Here is an 11,140-nt window from a genome sequence, read left to right as displayed (position 1 = left end):
CACCTCCTCTATCCCTCCGCGGGGCTGTAAATCTTGAAGGAGAACAGAGGTGCTGGCAACTTGCTGAAAGGGATCCAGGGAGGATCCTGGGGTTTAGTGCAAAAGGTCAGGTCTGTGTTAGCAGGCCCCGGTGCTGAGACTTTGGGCTGATACCCACTGATGACCGGACACACACGCTTGAGGCCGTGGCACTGTCCACCCTGGAAGCACCATGGATCTCCGCTCTGTTGTTAGGATTAATTGAACTGGTGTAAGGAAGAGGGCACTGAAGGCCTGCTGCAACATGAGGGCTTATCTTAACGAAAGGCAGAGGGTCATTGAAGCCATTTGACAAAACCGTGTTCAAACCCATGTAATCTGACAAATAAAGCAGAAAATACCTTGAGTCTGTCTACAGAATTGTTGCAGTGGCAGTCTTGAAAAGTGTTTAGAGGGGCATATGCTGCACTAAAAATGTCAAATAAAAGACATATTGAGAAAAATGACTGAATTATAATTGCGACTGATCCCACATTTGCCTCTGAAAACCAGAGGAGAAAGACGTGGAGGGGTCCCGAGCTCTCTGTTCATCCTCTGTCCCTCCTGAGTCAATTGTTGGGGAAGCATGGTGTCAACCCTGCGCCATCAATCACCCCCTTTCAGAGGAGGGCAGACAAGGCGGGGACCCGCCTCCCAGGCCAGGGGGGTGGAAGTTCTCATGCCCTCCCCGCCTCCTGAAGCCCCGCGCCCCTACAGACAGAACTCCGACAGCTGGTCTGGCCATTAGGGTAGGCCGAGACCTGAGGGCCCCCGCACACCAGCAACAGCTGCCAGCCCACTGCCCCCAACCGCCCCGCCAACACAGCTCGATAAAATCTGTATTAAAACAGCAATTTATTGTCATTCCTTTACATTCCTTCACAGAGATGGCCACATTACACCGCAAAATCAATTATTTTCCCTTGAGCACAGGGAATATGTGTAAAAATTCATGTACTTTTCTGCGGCAGATGGTTTTGCAAATTGTATTCATTTAGGGAATCATCCATTTTTGCCTCGGCACTAAACCAGCAATTATGTAATTTAGTTCTCAGTGGGTGGCTGAGTTTTAGTTGTTTTGATGCCATATTTCGTCGCTCTTCCCAGAGCTGAAGATGATAGAGAAATTTGATAGGAGTTATTTATTATTGTCATCAAGTGTTTTAATCCACCCTCTATTGTTTAAACCAGTTTTCCTAGCTGTCTGCATTGGACAAGAGGTGGTGTCATTACCAAATCCATGTGTTCACAGTATTTGTATTGTTAAAATTGGTCATATGCATTTAAATTCTGGTATTAACGATTCATTTTTATTAATCCTCCTGTAATTATGTCTCACTTTGATTTCCATTGGAGTTAATGATTCCCTCATTCAAAACAAACCAAGCTCAAAATTTGTGACACATACTTGTCTCACTGATTAGTTTCATAATGTGATTTGTTATGCAAGCTCCTTCAGTAAAGTTCAGTAAATTTGGTCCAACAATGGAACCAAAGGTGTTATTTACCACGGTGTGACTGTATTTACAATACAAATATGTCTGTGTCTATGTGATTTCAGGATGAGCTTTCAGTTGAAGATTGCTGTTTTTATTGCATGCTGATCGAGATAAACGCATGAATGCGCTGCAGTCTTCTGAGTGAACGTGTGTGTTCCGCCGAGTGAGAGAAAGAGATTAGAGTATTAGGTGGAGATTACGCCACACTCCCTCAGGGTCCTTCTCACTCATGCACTACTGCCGGCTGAGTGGTTCCCACACTTACACACCGAGGTGAGAGAGGCTGTACCCACAGCCTCACCTGTGCCTCTACGTGTCCCAGCAGAGCCCTCCTGAGCCAGGATCTTCCTTAAGAAAAGAACAGGGAGAAAACACTAAACCTGACTGGTGCGCAATCAAAACAACAGCCAGTGAGCAACAATGACAGTGTACCACTGAGGTATAATTACTACTAAAAAAACCAAGAATGGGATAATTAGCCTGTACCTGCCTACCCACCAAACTCAGCCATCTGCACATACACATGCACAACATGAGGGTTTTTGCCACAAACACATAAATCTCCATTTAATCTACATCAGAAATGTCATACACTGCAGTTTGATTCTTGCAAGGTCTAATGTAAAAAACTAAATGATGGATGTATTTGTTGCACGAGTGTACTTGTGAACTTGACTCATTATGGCTTTGTAGATGGACAGCAGCTATTACAGTGTCTGGCATGAGTCTTGCCAACACTGTCCAACGTGAGACTAAATCCTTGCCAAAATCAACAGGCCTGCTTGCTTTGTCGGCCAAGCAGTCTCTGATCGCAAAATCCGTCATGGAAGCCCCCCTGGCCCTTTTGTCCCAGCCCACTGAAGTGGTGTGAGATTACATGTGTGGTTATTACCACAGCCATCCTCCTCTTCATCACATTGGATTGGTCGTGGAAGGCAGCAGCAGAGCCAGATCCGGTCAAAGATGTTATCATACACAGACACGGCCACAGCAGCTGTTGTACTTTATTAAAACGTGGCGGGCGATGCTCTGTGGTCAGCTTAGGATCAAGTCAAGAAAAATGGGTGAATTTGGGATATGGCAGGTTTACTGGACATAGATTGAAAGGTGCACGCCACATTCCTTCCTCTGGCTAAGGCTAGCCTGAAGGCACACTTGAGTGATAAGGAAGGCAGTAATGGAATAAGACAGGGTGGGACTAAAGTGAAGTGTTTGGGGTCGATATGGCTTAAGTGCACTGTGCCTGAGGGCTGACTTCCCTGCTTTAAAAAGGAAACTCTTAAAGGTTTGTTGACCATGCTGATTGAAGTTTATTCCAAACACATACACAGATTATCTGTTGAGACAGGGCCTTCGAAGCCTCTCTCATTGAGAATAAACTATCGGATATTTGAATAATTCTCATTTCATTGCTTTGTTTTCAGATATAGAGATAAAAAGTGGTTCATTGTAGTTTTAAGTCTTGCTTACTGCTATTGTGTTGCGGTTAATATTTCGCTCTTTGTATATGGGTCACATGGGTCAAGTGTATGGTTTGAAGCTAGTAGTAGCCCTTTTCAGAAAGGCTTGGTTGCAGTGCAGAGCGGGTAGAAAGCAGCAGACATTCCACATCACACCACCCAGGGGCAGAGGAGAGAGGAGGGTTTGCAGTAATTCCACTTTTATTAAAACATATTGAAGAAAAACAACACACTGGTATATGGCAGGAGGAGGAGAAAATCAGCATGACGGCTGGATCCAACCTCCTTCTCACTATCTGGAAGCTTGTGCCTCCAAGCTCAGCCCACTCCTTTAATCTCTCTTCCTTCGTCTGTTCTATCCTGCCCATCCTCTCGTCCCCCACTCTATCAATCTCTTGTTTTCCTCTCCCATGGCCTTACTATCTATTTTCGTCCACCTCATGTGAGCCCCTCACGACTGCGAGATTTTGCTGTTTGGAAACTCTGTGACGCTCCTCCCTCACTGCCTGTCTTGACCTGTGTTTTGCCTGGTGTCCTGCAGCTTTAGGTAAAGGTTGTGTTCCTGGGTGGATCCCAGGCTGTGTAGTGCTAATCTCTCCTGAATGGTCACTACACCCTTATTGAGGCTGACTTTATTGTCCGGGCAATTTTACAACCATGGCTCCACACTGACCCCAATGACCTGGTCACTGTCTCCCCAGCAACTAATGAAGGAGGTGTGATAATGCATGAGAGGAGGTTTCACCTCAGGATGGCCTGACTATTGGGCCCAGGGCAGACACCACAAGACTGTCAGCAATATCTGACATGTTCAATTCCTCCGTCGCTACTGTTCAGAGCTATTAATCTTCTAATATCCACTGCTTCCAACACTTTGATTTAGCTGCAGCCATCTTCCCAGGACTCTGCGGAAGAGAAAGGCAATCCAGACAATCCAGACATTCCAGGGTCCTGTTGTGTTCTCTCCTACTCTCTAATTTAAGAGCAGCTGTCAGGCCCTGCAAACTCTCAACCATCAAAGCTGGGGAGGTGGGGGCATATGAGGACCGATGCCCCCCTATCACAGTTTCCAAGGTTGTGGCACTGACTCTCAACAGAACACCTATGACAGGTAGGATGAAGGCTAGATTACAGGATAGGGGATAGTCACTGCAGGTCCCTGCAGTAAAAACAGAAGTCAGTTAAGTGATGGTCCTTATAAGAGAAACGCACCTATGCCCTTTAAGACCTGGTCCGCACTAATGTGTATACTTATCTCCCACTTTTTTCTTTTCCCTCAGTTATTAACCAACCTTCCCTCAGAATTTATCGATCAATCAAAAACTGACTGAACTGTGTCTTGTCTGACCATTCCTGTCACTTGCTCTGGAAACAACAAAATACTATGGAAATGGAGGGAATATAATTGGTGGAAATAGAGCAAGATCTGAACATTTTTTGATTATTTTGGAATATTTGACCAGCAAACTTAACAGCATTATTGTGGGCATGGCCAAACTTTACTAGAATAGGTTCAGAGAGTGTTGGAAATGCCAGAAGGAGGTCTCATCTGTACTTGGACCTTCTTTGTGGTTCTCACACTGGAAAGTAAAGGCTCCTGCTGGGTTGTTTGGACTGAGGCAGGCACCTGCTGCTTTGAGGAGAAAAAACGTCTTGAAATCACCTGTTGCTTGAGTCATTCATATTCTTTTAGTCAAAGGAAAGAGTAATGATTGCACTGTGTGCCATGAGATTCCATACCTCAGAGGCTTCTCACAGTGCCATTGCCTCCTCCCAACATAGCCAAACGTGATAGAAAAAAAAGTGTATCTGGAGTGCCAATGAAATGTTATAAATATGTGTGAAAATTTAGATTAAACATTTAAACATTTTTGCAAATTAATCATTTGATATAAAACTTGTCATTTACGATTGTGATGTGGTGGGGTATTTGGAGCAACTCTATGTGTTTAGGTGAGCTCATGAGCTGAGGTTCTCACACTCTGGTGAACATGTTGAGGCACACAGTCCCTGGGGGATCCTAGATGTGGTACACACTCTGCTCCGTAGTAACCCCTAATTACACTATTGGCTCCCTTATGGGACATAATTACTGGGAATCGTTCTGTGAATCATGCTAGTAGATGCCGACTGATTTCTTTTCCTTCTCCTGTCTCCAATTCACATGCGTGCTGTTACTACAATAACATTTTGAGTATACAGTGAACAGCACAGATTGTGTCAACACATCACTCAACACTGTTTCGTGAGAGGTAACTAATGTAATCATGTATTTTGCTATGTTGGCCCGAACCATCAAATTGTCCTTTATCCATGTTGCATTTGCATTTGTCAGATCAGTAACATTGAATTTCCTCTCAGTCTTTTTTATAATCTTTGTGAATAGTTGGGACACAGACTTCTTCCTGTTCAGCAGTGGGTTTTTGGAGGTGGATTTCCCACATATATGAGAAAGGCCATCTTGGGGGTCTGCTTGACCTGCGCTCCCACGGAAATGCTGTTTCGACAGCTTGTTCTAATTCCCTGGTCTCTCCAAGCTCCTCTAGGAGGAGGAAGCACTGGAGTCCCACATTGCTACAATAAGAGCAGCCTTAGGGGCACAAGGAGGAAGAGGGTCAATGCAATCACAGTGGGGCTTGAGGCACAGGAGCGAGGGGGTCACAAATAAAGGTAGTGGGTTGCCCACGCCCTCTTATACTGGGGAATTTCTCTCCTTCACATGGGGGCGACTTATTTAGCGGTATTTTACGCAAACTGGCCTCCAGTCCCAGACTGTTTGAAGTTCCTCTGAAACCTGAGTCCAGAGTCCTACCCTCAGCTTTAATGTTTCCATGTGAAGTTTTAATCCCAGTGACAGTGTGTAGGAATGATCTGGAATAGGCAGTGAGAGTTCATTTTCAAACATAGAAGACAATAAAGAAGATAGTATAGAAACACTGAACTGAATTCCTGGATCTGTCATAATTCCTTCACAAAACAAACCACATCTCACACACCACAATTAGGCACCACCACCCCTGTGGTTTCAAAAATCAAGGCTAGATGAATGAATGCAGGGGCACTGTTTGAATAGTAATCAGATGTGATGCTCAAGAAGGAGACATCAAAGAAGAGCAAAATGTGGCAAGTCCCTCGGAATCCTTTCGTGTACTTGAAGTCAGAAAGTCCCTCCTGTGACAGCATTGAAGAGGCCCGAGTGACTAATGCCTGGATTTCCTTTTCCGCACAGCCCTTGCAAAATACATTTTCCATCATGTAATGTCTTGGACAAAGGAGCGTTGAGTGGATCCAAATACCAGGTCTGGCTTTTGCACTTCTGCAAGCATAATTACAAATAAGGTTTCCCATTTTGCAAATGGGAGTAGAATAACTTGAGCATGAATCTGGTTGTAATACCGCCAAATGCAGTTTTCAAAATTGAATTTACTGTGACATTTGGAAGGGATAGGTTTGACCTGGACTGAGTTGAGTGAAACCTTTGAACAGGTGGGGGCTTCATTGTTGCATACTCTAGATTTTGAGTTATTCGGATGTTTGGTCTTCTCTACTCACATGTGTTGCTCACACAAGATATTTACCCTTGCTTTAACAAGGCTGAAACCTGTTTCATCTGTATGTCCTGATGGGGGCTGTGGCCTGAACGCTGGCATGTTCAAAGCAACAAAAAACTCCTGAAGTGATAGGCACTCAGGGCATACAATCCTCCTGATGACAGAAACACATGCTCTGGGTGGGCAAATGGCTTTGGCTTTATGAAACTAAGTGACTCAGCCTGGCACCCTCCACATCCTAATGTGTTCCATCGTTCGGTCCCATCCAACTCTCTACATCCTCCCTCAACTACTCCTCTCATACCCTGATGAGACTTGTTCTTTATTCTCCTTTCCCTGCCAGACATAGCACAGCTAGCCCACTGTGAGCAGGTTTCAGTAGCTCTGATGTTCGTGAATAAGCCCTCAGTGTGTCCCATGTAAGCTCTGCTGCTCCACATGCAGATGGCAGGCTGTGTGTATTTGTTTACGCTGCTGGGTGAGGGGACTCCGTGTGGGAAAAGCTGCTTTCCGACGTTCGGGATCGATGAGGGAGAGATAAGAGTGCCCAGTGGCCTTGGCTGAGCATGCATGAAAATCCTTTTCTTGTGGGAGAACTTCCTCATTATTGTAATTTCTCCATGAGCACCATTAAGGTCACCCTGATAATTGTTCACTATGCTGCAAATAATAGAACAGCATTTAGGGGCTACGGTGAAATGAGCAAAACTTTGCAATTTTCACATTATGTGAGCACCCTCATATTAGTGGTAAAGTTGTGTGTCGGTGTTACATGTAATGTTTTAGCTGCTGCTATATTTGCTGCCTTCTCCAGAACAACAGATGTTCCAGCTCGTGCAGTGTAATCAGAGCCTTCTGAAACCAAACAATTATGCTCTGATGCCAAAAGTGGAATGCAAGTCCAATATTTATCATCTGGATATTTCCACTCTCACAGTAAAACACTGTAGGTGTGTTACAGCACTCAGGTGGAGTAGTCTCAATATACATGTTCTTGTGAGGAGGAAAGTTGTTTACAACTTACCAAAATACCAATATGCATACCAGGTTGATGTTTTGCTTTAGAGGTAGTTGGGCTATAAAATAAGAATGAACTGAATACTTAATACTGTAAATAAGGCAAATCTAAGATAAAGTAAATATCGGGCAAAATACAATCATCAGTTTAGAAGAGCGGAATCATTTTGCCCTCTTTGAAATTCTAAAAACACAGGTCCTTTGGTATTTTGGAGAAGGCTGAAACAAAGGTGTTGTACATTCATCATCATCCATTATAGTCCAAATTTACAATTTCATCAACACAGCACAAAACTGACGCTAGTGGGATACGGAGCATTATTTGAAGTGTAGGGCCACTGACGAGTAAACATAAGTTGCCTAAAAACAACTGCACTGTGGATTTGCCATGTTCAGAATTGTCAGACTGAAAATTTACATTTTTGCAGTGCGCCACTTTGTCCTTGTTTACGTCCTTTTTTTCAAAGACAGACAGTTTTGTACACACCACAAGAATCCTGGAATTTTAGAGTGTCCCTGTGTTTTTGAATTGTTCCCATCAGCGCTGGTGCTTAGCGTGGGAATCAAGGGCAGCGATAGGAGGATGTGGGAGAATAGTAACATATAACACATAACATTTAGAGGAAAGGGGCTCAGATAGGGAATGCACCATGACCTCCTCTACTCTTCTTCCCTGAAGTCACAACTTCAATAATAAATCTTCCGTACTGTACGTGTGTCAGCCTTGAGTGACAATAAGTCTCTGGGAACCCAACGGTAGATGTAGGGATAAGACAGCAACCTGTCCGTACCTGATCTTCCTTCCACACCTTCCACTCAAACTTATCAAGCTGACCATTATCTCTCACTTATCACACTCACTCTCTTAAAAACACCAACACGTGTGTGTGCATACTACCCACTGTCTTCTGCTGTTATGTTGCTGTATGATTTAGCAGTAGGAGTCTTAACTGTACGAATCTCAGACACCATTCCTGCACCCAGAGTGAAGGCTGATGAATAATGCCTCTGGGTAGTGGTGTTCAACCTCGGCTTTTCCCTTGTATCTGTATCAAGCAGTAATGAAGGCCTTCTCTCTCTGCCCGATAGCAAATATATATCACCTTTAACAGGCACACATTCCAGCGCTAGCACCATGGGAAAACACAGAGCAGTAGCAGTACATTGTTCTCAGAGTGAGTATAGTGACAGAAAGAAAGAAAGGCAAGGGGTTGATGAGGGGAGCTATATGTGACCATAAGACATCATGGACTACAGCTAAAGTAAAGGTCAATAGAGAGAGAGAAATCATTTCTTAGAGCTGTACAATCAATACAGATACTAACTAAGTGACTTGAAGAAGTCATAAAGAGAGCATATGCGCAGTGAGTGTGTCTGCCTTCTTCCTCGCTCTCCTTTGTGGTGGTTGAAGCGCCCCTGTGTGTGGTCTGAATAGTTCCCGTCTTCGAGGGGTGAGCAGATCTCTCAGACACTTCAGACTGCTGCAGTCTCACACACAGCCTCTGTGGAGCGCAGAGCAAAGAGGGAGAGGTCCAATAAACAAGGCCTGTTTGATCCAACCGCAGCCCAGCAGCCTGCCAAGTTCCCTTTGTCTTAGAGAGGACACCACAGCCGTCACACAGACAGCCGTCTACCCACTGCCCTTAGCTGCGGTGAGGGGCATCATTCACATGCTGCAGTGCCAGCAGAGCCAGAAACAGAGAACGAGACAAAGACATAGCTTGGAGAGAAATGCACATAAGACAATCTGCATGTGCATTGCTTTACTGGGGCGACTGTGGAGAAGTGGATAGCAGGGCCATCCTTCAATCAGAGGCTCGGCAGTTCGATCCCCGGTTCCACTAGTCTCATGTTGATGTGTCCTGGAGCAAGACACTTAACCCCATAATTGCTCCTGTAGCTGTGCCTACGGTGTAGAATTGTGATAGAATCTGAATTGTAAGTTGCTTTGTAATGTACTGTGCAACCTAATGTTTGTTTCCATCACCCCCACGTTCTCTAAACAGCTGCATGAGGCTGTTGTGCAACACATAGGTGATGAGATAGCGATGCTTTTCAGAGTTCCATATGGTACTCATCATTATGTGATTGAGTCAGCCCATTGCTGCTGGGGAGACACTGGAGGACTGAGTTTGCAGATCCTTTGCGAAACATGCAAAAGGAGAAAGCCAAATCCAGTAAAGTTGATATTGCAGATAAGTGGAACCAGAATATTTGTGCCAATGTTCTTTTAAACAGTGACCTCGTCTACATACTGAAAAAAAAAATAGGATCCCATTGTTTCATCTTCAGTGGTATGTCAACTTTAAAAAAACAGGCATATATTTACAGTAATATAATTATACTTTCCTTCAATGTTCTTTTTTGCAAAAAGAAAATAAAAAAATAAATTTAATCAAAATAGAAATGTGTTCCATGTTTCTTTCTTTTTTCATCATTATCAAATAACAGACCAGCGTAAAATTTGTGTCTAAATTCAGTTTTCTGCAGATTTAGGATTTTGTACATCATGGACATCAGTAATGAATTCATACAACCAGGCCAAGGAATTCACCTTACCCGACCCTTATGCATGCACACAATAACTGCCGGCATGCCTCCTCAGTTTCACAGAGAGGATGAGCCAAACGGTCATATTGTATAATGGAAATGGGGATTTTGGGCAGAGAAATAGCCGGGCAAACTTGAGCTCTATGCCCCTTGGCCCAGTAATGGATGGAGAGGCTCCAGCTGAGTGGCAGAGCTGTGCTTTTCTTAATGAAATACCATTTTGTAGAGTCAATCTTCTAAGTCTTGTTTTGTGTGTGCTAGATCCCTGTGTTCCTCTTAGATAGGAGGAAACTCTAAACTGAGCCCTGGATCAGGTGCAACCAGCAAGACCATTTCCCACAGTCGAGGCCCAGGCGGCAATAGCCAGATATCTGACACTAATCACCCATTAAAAGCATCAGGCAGTTTTGTGCCAGGCTAGAGAGAGAGAGAGAGAGCGACAGTGACAGCTGCTGCTACCACGTCCAACTGGGGGATTCTAGGAATACAGACTAAACTTCGAGAAGACTGGGCAATTGTACGTTGTTCTTTTTCTCATCCCGAAGCTGCCATGCTGCTCTTGTTTTTTCAAGTCAAAGTTTGAGTAAATGAGACTGTGAATAAGTGAAGACAGAGGCAGGCATTAGATAATTGGGACTTCTGAATGATATAAATCATACACATGAAGAGTGCACTGTTAGTCATCCAACAGAAGAGACAGGAAAAAGGAGTAAGGATGATCCTCAGATCAAAGTTTTTCTCAAGCATCAGTTTTCTTCTCAATGTTTCATTCTTTCTTTCACTTCTGCTGCTCAGTAGAATCTTCCTCTTTCCTATAGTGACCTTCTAGAGGCCTGATGTTTTGCCGGCCTGTGCTTTGGTCACAGATCGGCGTTTGGTTTAACAGCATGCCAATGAAAGGGCCATTCCACGAGGCGTCTGCAAGAGGGGATCAACGTTAAGCCAAAGAGAGCGGTTTCAGGGCAGTTTTAATGCAGCACCTGTCAGGGCTCAGCTCAGACCCAGGATTCTGCAGGACCCTGCCTGTGCAGCTGTGGGTCCAATC

This window comes from Anarrhichthys ocellatus, unplaced genomic scaffold, assembly GCF_004355925.1.
Source record: "Anarrhichthys ocellatus isolate YVR2014 unplaced genomic scaffold, GSC_Weel_1.0 scaffold40, whole genome shotgun sequence".
Taxonomy (NCBI): domain Eukaryota; kingdom Metazoa; phylum Chordata; class Actinopteri; order Perciformes; family Anarhichadidae; genus Anarrhichthys; species Anarrhichthys ocellatus.
This window is presented reverse-complemented; position numbering follows the sequence as displayed.